This window comes from Hibiscus syriacus, unplaced genomic scaffold (genome assembly GCF_006381635.1).
Source record: "Hibiscus syriacus cultivar Baekdansim isolate YM2019G1 unplaced genomic scaffold, ASM638163v2 tig00002840_pilon, whole genome shotgun sequence".
In the NCBI taxonomy this organism is placed as follows: domain Eukaryota; kingdom Viridiplantae; phylum Streptophyta; class Magnoliopsida; order Malvales; family Malvaceae; genus Hibiscus; species Hibiscus syriacus.
The window spans coordinates 8,819,603-8,826,454 of NW_024061947.1; the positions used below are offsets into that span (position 1 = coordinate 8,819,603).

General features: G+C 36.2%; 1 pseudogene; it reads left to right on the forward strand.

The window, feature by feature from the left end:
* The first annotated feature begins 2,905 nt into the window (after positions 1 to 2,905).
* On the forward strand, positions 2,906 to 6,077 carry LOC120152454 (annotated as a pseudogene).
* Positions 6,078 to 6,852: the final 775 nt, after the last annotated feature.

Genomic DNA, 6,852 nt, shown 5'->3' on the forward strand with positions numbered 1-6,852 from the left:
TAATCAAAAAGGCCGATGTCGACTCACAAAACATTTCTTAAATAAAAACCATTTATTCATTTATTCATCTTATTTTTCCCGCCAAGTAAATTTCGTGCCCGGACGAAAACCGGTTACGACAATGAGTAAAGTTAAACTAGTTTTACCGATGGGATTGGTTCAAGAGTGATAAGCAGTTTGATATCGATCATTTAAGTAAGTCTTGAGTTCGAGTCCTTGTGTGTGTAGAAAATCCCTATTGGGACACTCACCTACCGAAGTTAGATGTGTAATCTGGGTCAGTCTGGATTAGTCAAGGTGAAACCTTGAGACCCGAGAGGGAAAAAAGTAAAACTAGTTTTCATAGCTATTAAGCTAAGTAGCAATAAAGTTTACTTTGTCCCGTGGAATTTTATTCAACGTATTTCCTTGAACGATTCATAGCATTTCTTTCCATTTCAGCTTACCACATGGCTGACGTTGATAATTATTTTTCATGAAAAATGAGTCTGAGCAACATATGTTTGAACAAACAACACTTTTCCTTTGTAAAGACTTATTAAAAGGCAAGTGTTTTCACCAACTCTTGCCATATATGCATCTTAATAACACTTGGCAGTTGGCACCAAAGCTCTTGCCGTTGAATGATCCAACTCGTTGAAAGACGAATGGGTTTATGTAGTCGAACAGTGTGTTTTTTCTCCCTCATGTAGCGCCAAAGCTTTGCTTGCTGAATATCTTGCTAAAATCACACGCCTTTGCATTTACAATTTGAAGTCCATCTGTGTTTTCCGCAAGGGTCTTGAAAGTTCAAAACAAGCCAAAAGAAGCTAGCATATCTGTTTTACATCTTTTATTCAAATATTGTTGGTTGAGGTCTGGGACGGACATAACATTTAGGTGAAGGATAAATTTGTCAAATTTTAAAAGATGAATTTTACAAAATTTTAAGGGTGAAAAGGGAATGGCAATAGGTCGGGATTTTGGTCAACCGAAAATATATTTTCTTCACCTGAATCACCCAAAAAATATGTACCCTCCATCCGACCTGATCTAACCCGACCTGATCTGACCACTAGAACTAGACCCGACTTCACACATATAAAATCTGACTCGAACCCAATTTTTTTTAAATTAACCTTATTAGATTGGGTCGGATCCAAATACAACCTTTATCATATCCCCGGGTTCTGTCCATTTTCCTTGTGGAAAACTTTTTCCTGTGGCCCTATGAATTGAACTGTTCAGATTCAAAGTCTATTCCAGATTTCCTTATTGGATATTGACTGCCATAGCAAAAAAACCACTGCTTTTTGAGCACTTGGACTAGTCTACTCCACTGATATATCCACTCATATGAGTATTTATTGCATGAGGACCACTCTCACAGGGAGTCTTTGATTAAAGCAAGGAAAAGTTCGTTCGGAAACGTGATTTTCAGATCGTGGAATCTACTCTGGGAAATATAAAAGGCGTGTTATGCTTGTTGAATGTTCCAAGAGATATTGATCCAATAGTAAAAAACATTCTCTTTGGTTTTTATTCTCATAGAGGTCAGAGACTTGAGGGTACGTAGCATAAGGCATACTTGTATTGTTTCCCATGATGAATACTGTTATGAATGTAATGAACAAAATCTGGGTATGGGTTATTTGATTATAACTGCTTAGGCTCGACATCCTTGTTTAGGGTACTCATACCTGACTGAGCAATGCTTACATAGATTGACCTTATTCAATGCTTATAGTACAAGATCGACTATTAACTTACCATGAAACTGACCTAATTCAGGGATTCCCCAAGGAGCTACAAAGGTTTGCTTACTTGGACTCGTCCCATTGCTGACCAAGTAAACTAGAACCATAGATGGATTCAATAATGCTGCGAGTACAAGCGGGAATAGTGGGGGGGGGGGAAACCTTACGTTTTATTGTCTTGTGTTTATTCTACGACCTACAGGTCTAGCTGACATGGAGGTAGTTTTAACCTCTAGCTTGGCTCAATTTATTGTTTTTGGAGGTTGGTGGGGCAATTTAATAAACCATCGGTAACTGGTGTTGAACGCGTTTAGTTATATTTACAAAAAATCTAGTATAGATTTATAGGTCATGCTTAGAAATTTTTTTTGTCATGTTATCATCCGTTGACCTTAAATACTGTGCATCAAATGATATTTCATGGAAAAAAAACCTAGTGATCAAATGTGTTAATGGTTGATTTTCGTTGTAATTTCTTCTATATTTTCACCATTTTGAATAAGTCAGTCACCTTTGGAGGAATAGTGCGGGCTTCTAAACAGCCAAAAGATAAGTATAGGATCCCACACTTGTCTGTTTGTGTAGCTCTATTTGGAGGCCTTTATTGTGGAAATTTGGAGTTTTTTTATTTATTTATGAAATGCCTGTTTTTCCAACATAATTATGGTTTTCTTATTTTTTGTAGTAGGGATTAAGAAGGATAAACAGACCACTTCCACGGCGTCGTCATGCCTTGAGGTTTAGTTTCTTTGTTAGTCTGACAGTGTTCATCTGTATGTTTGTATCTTGGTTCTTTAATGAAGCAGATGTTGAGTTTTTTGCCAGTAGAGTAACCGGGTAAGTTTTCCAGCCATGATTTTAACTTGTAAGCGTGACAGGCATGAAACATGCAAATCATTGAAGGAGCTTGGTTTTGATTGCTTGCATGCATACTGTTGAACCGATTTGTTCATTTTATCTGTTTATTTCACTTGGCTCGTCAACATCCTCTGGTTTCGGTTATTTTCAATCGTATTTCTCTACTTAAACATATTCTGTAATATTAGTAAATTATTGGTGGAAGTATTCATGTAACTGTATTTCAAATCTTTAAATGATGTATCTGCAATATAACCATTTGAAGGCTCTAATAGTTTTGGTCAGTCTGCAGGGTAAGGATACTGTTATGATATGGAACTGATGCTGCTGAGAGTGTTGATCTTCCATCTAACAGCACCATTAATGTAAATGGTTACTGCTTTATCCAGACTTTGGACCATGTTTTCTTTGTATTACAGTGAAGAATTAGGGAAACACTGAAATTTTCCATTAGAAAAACATAGCTTCCCATGGGAGAACTTCTATTTTATAGGTTTCAGCTTCGATAAAGTAGTATTATACAATAAGGGTTCATTTTGCCATCAAGAATTTTTCATTGTGTTTACTTAACAGTCTCCAACCGATGCAGGTACATCGGTTAATGTGCTTGGAGCTGAAGAAACTCATCGATGGCATTTCGAACATGTTTTCATCTCTTGAGTCAGCTCGGCCACGATGCACATCAGGAGTGATTCATTATGCTCAGTGCAATCGGCAATGGATAAAGCCAATTTACTAATCCAGCACTGTTCTGAATCCAGCAAACTCTACTTGGTACTTAAATTTTGTCTTTTTGTTTATATTAGAAATAAATGTGCATGAAAGGATTATATGCTAAATTTAGGCATTGATATCATGGTCCCTGTTGTTTTATCATGAAATAACTTCTCATGGTACATATCAGTTTTAATTAACATCGCCATGTCCTGTTTCTGACTGCCCTGTTTAGTCAGTAGATATTCACACAAATTATCAGGCTGATGTTGACATTACTTGTATAACAGTTGAATTTATAAAATATTTAGGCAATCACAGCAAAAGCTATACTCTTGAGGTGTGTTAAAATTCGGAAAACTTTGGAGATCTTCATGAATCAAGTTCAAGAAATGGTTCCACCATCGTTGGCTGAAAAGGTTTGTAATAGAACTTCATATTTTTTTCTCCCTTTTTATGGATTTCCTGGCAGAAGATTCATGTCCGCATTGTCATGTTAGTAAGAGTCAAGTGTAACATAGGAAAGATGTGTGTGGTGTGTGTGTGTATGCATGCATGCATACATAAAAGATGTGTGTATGTATGTATGTATGTATGTATGTATGTGTGTAACATAGGAAAGATGTGTGTGTGTGTGTGTGTATGTATGTATGTATGCATGCATGCATGTTATCTGCAGTTTTTAAACTCTTTACTTGATCACAATTCAATACAAAATTACTCTTTACAGATAGCTGGAATTATAGATGAACTTAGAAGTGCAAGGTTTCCAATAGAGCCTTCTGAATATGAAGCTGGAACAATCATACTTGCACTTCTTGAACATGGCACATCTTCATCAGCCTCCAAAATGCAATCTGAAATCGATGCTATTCGACTTGCAGCTTTGAGACTGAGCATTACCTCTCTTTTTCTCTTTTGAACGAGAAAAGGTCCATCAAGAAACTGCTTGGAAGAGTCCAGGATACAAATCCAAACAAAAGGAAGTCTTGAATTATCTCTTGCATCTTCTGAAGAAACATGGGAAGTTGATTTGGCAACTCCAACCCAAAGACATGGAGGAAGAGAGCCTTTTTTTATTGACTGAAGAAGAAGGAGATGCAACTTCAGGTAATGAGTTCTTCATTCCCATACCTCCCAAGCAATTCATATGCCGACTCTCTAAGAGATTGCTGTTGATCCTGTAATTATTGCTTCTGGGGAAACATTCGAACGAGTTTGGATCGAGTCATGGTTTAATGAAGGTAATCGGACATGCCCTGTGACTAATACAAGGCTGAAGCTGTTATCCCTAACACCAAATTCAGCATTGAAAGACCTTATTTCAAAGTGGCTTGTGAGGCATGGAATCAGTGCTCCTGAAAATGCAAACCAGTTCCTTCACTGATTTCCTTGCATCAATCTCGCAGCTCCATTGCTAGCTTGGTAGTTTCGTTTCTTGGTCTGCGACTCGAAATAGGGAGTGTCTCACATTACTCAGTGAGTACTAATTCGAGTTTAGATTCATCAGACCGGAAATGCAAGGATGAGACTACGTCGAGTCCGCCTAAGGTTGCTGCGGAATCCCACAGTCGATCACATCAGCATCACTCTTCCAAGACTTCAAGTAATGGTATTCATACAGCAGTCTTTATGAACTTGATCAACGTTCTTGGAAATCACAATGCAAGGCTGTTCAAAATGTCAAAGGACTACTAGAAGACAATGATAAGGGTCAGCATTTGACCTTTTCGAATAGCCACGTTATTCCTGTGATCAAATTTTTGAAGGGGGCAAATGAAATATGTGACATAACAATGCAAAAAGATGGAGCTGAGGTGCTTTTGGCCATTTTGAGCGGAAGCAGGTAAAATTTCTCTATGCTATTTCTTGTCTCTATCATTCTGACTCTTCATTTGTCTTCAAGTATCTGTTCTTACCTGCAGAATCGAATTACCTCCATTTCATGAAGATGTTATCCATTTGTTGGTATCATTGATGGATTCCGAAACAGCTGGAGAGTCCCTTGCCATAATGGAAATCTTATCCCGGCAAAGCTACTATAAGTCGATAATCGTGGCATGCGGCATCTTGCCGTCCATCCTAAAACTTCTCGACACAACAGTCAAGGAATTCAACTTGCTTGCTCTGAGGATCCTAGGGAATTTGTCGAATGGCAGCGATGCCGGTTACCATATTACATATTTGGGTTATGTTCCGAAGTTGGTATCTTTTCTTCAAGATCCAAATGTTGCAGGGTACTGCATTGAGATTGTAAACAACATACGCAACATCGAGGAGGCTAGAGTTGAAGCCGTTGAAGCCGGTTTATGTACTTCGATCGCCACAATCTGGAATCCGGTAGCAAGGAAGAGCAAGAGCTTGCCGTCGAATTGCTCCTGTTTCTATGTTACGAGAACACAGGGTACTGTCAAATGTTAATGACAGAAAACATAATTCAACCTTTGGTAAACATATCTATCAATGGGAGTTCTAAGGATCCGAGGATGCATCGATACTGCTCGATCTCATCGATTTCGTGATAAAAAACGATGCTTCTCAGTGTTCGGTCATCGTCAGCAGTTTGAGTGGAGGAAACTCGAATGTCTCCTCCAGCTCCAGCAACAGCTCCGGACTCAAAAGATCATCTTACAAGGCATTGAGGTATCTAAGAAATAAATTATCAAGGTTCTTAGTAAATGTCCTACATTGACTTTCCTTTTGGACGATTTTCTTTTTGCTCTAGAGATAGGGTTTATGGTCCAACTCGTTAATCCATATTTTGTTTATCTTAATGTAAATATTTAGGTGGATTAGCCATGAATTTTGTTTAGCTCAGTTTTGATCTTGTTTTCATACTCCTGTTTTAATATATCATATTATCGTCACTGGATCAGTACTTTATGCCTCATTTCATATTAAATTTAAAAACAATATTTTTAATAAAATTTAAAAATGATTAGCAAACTATCTTAAAATATATTTTAGACATCGAACCTTTAAATATTAAGAAATGAGTAATAAATTTTGTATTTTATTATAGTTAAGGGATCAAATGAGGTATTACCAATTACATTTACTGTATCAGGTTATTCCTTTAACAATAATTAGTTAATTACTAGCGTGTACCCATTTAATAACAAAATTCAAAATTTAACATATATTTTATAATTTTTAAAAATTTAATTTAAAAATTATCTGTAAATGTTTTAATAATCATTCTTATCGATGAAAGAATAACATTTTATTCTTATCCTTCAATTTTTTTTGGTGTCAAAACTATCTAACCTCACAAAAGCTTATTTCAAATGTATTTTTTTTAATGTCAAAATTAATTTCCATCGTTTACTAAAATTATATTTTTATTTATATATTTTTAAGTATTTTCGCTTCTAACGATTTATTTTGAGCAAAAAGGGGATGAAAGTGTTAGTTAACAAAGGTTAAAGCTCTTAAACAATGATCTTTTTAATTCTAAAATAAAATATTGACATCCAAAATACTCTAAAAAAATAACAATTAAAGTGACTATTAACCAAATGTTAAAGGTATTTTTACCTTAAAA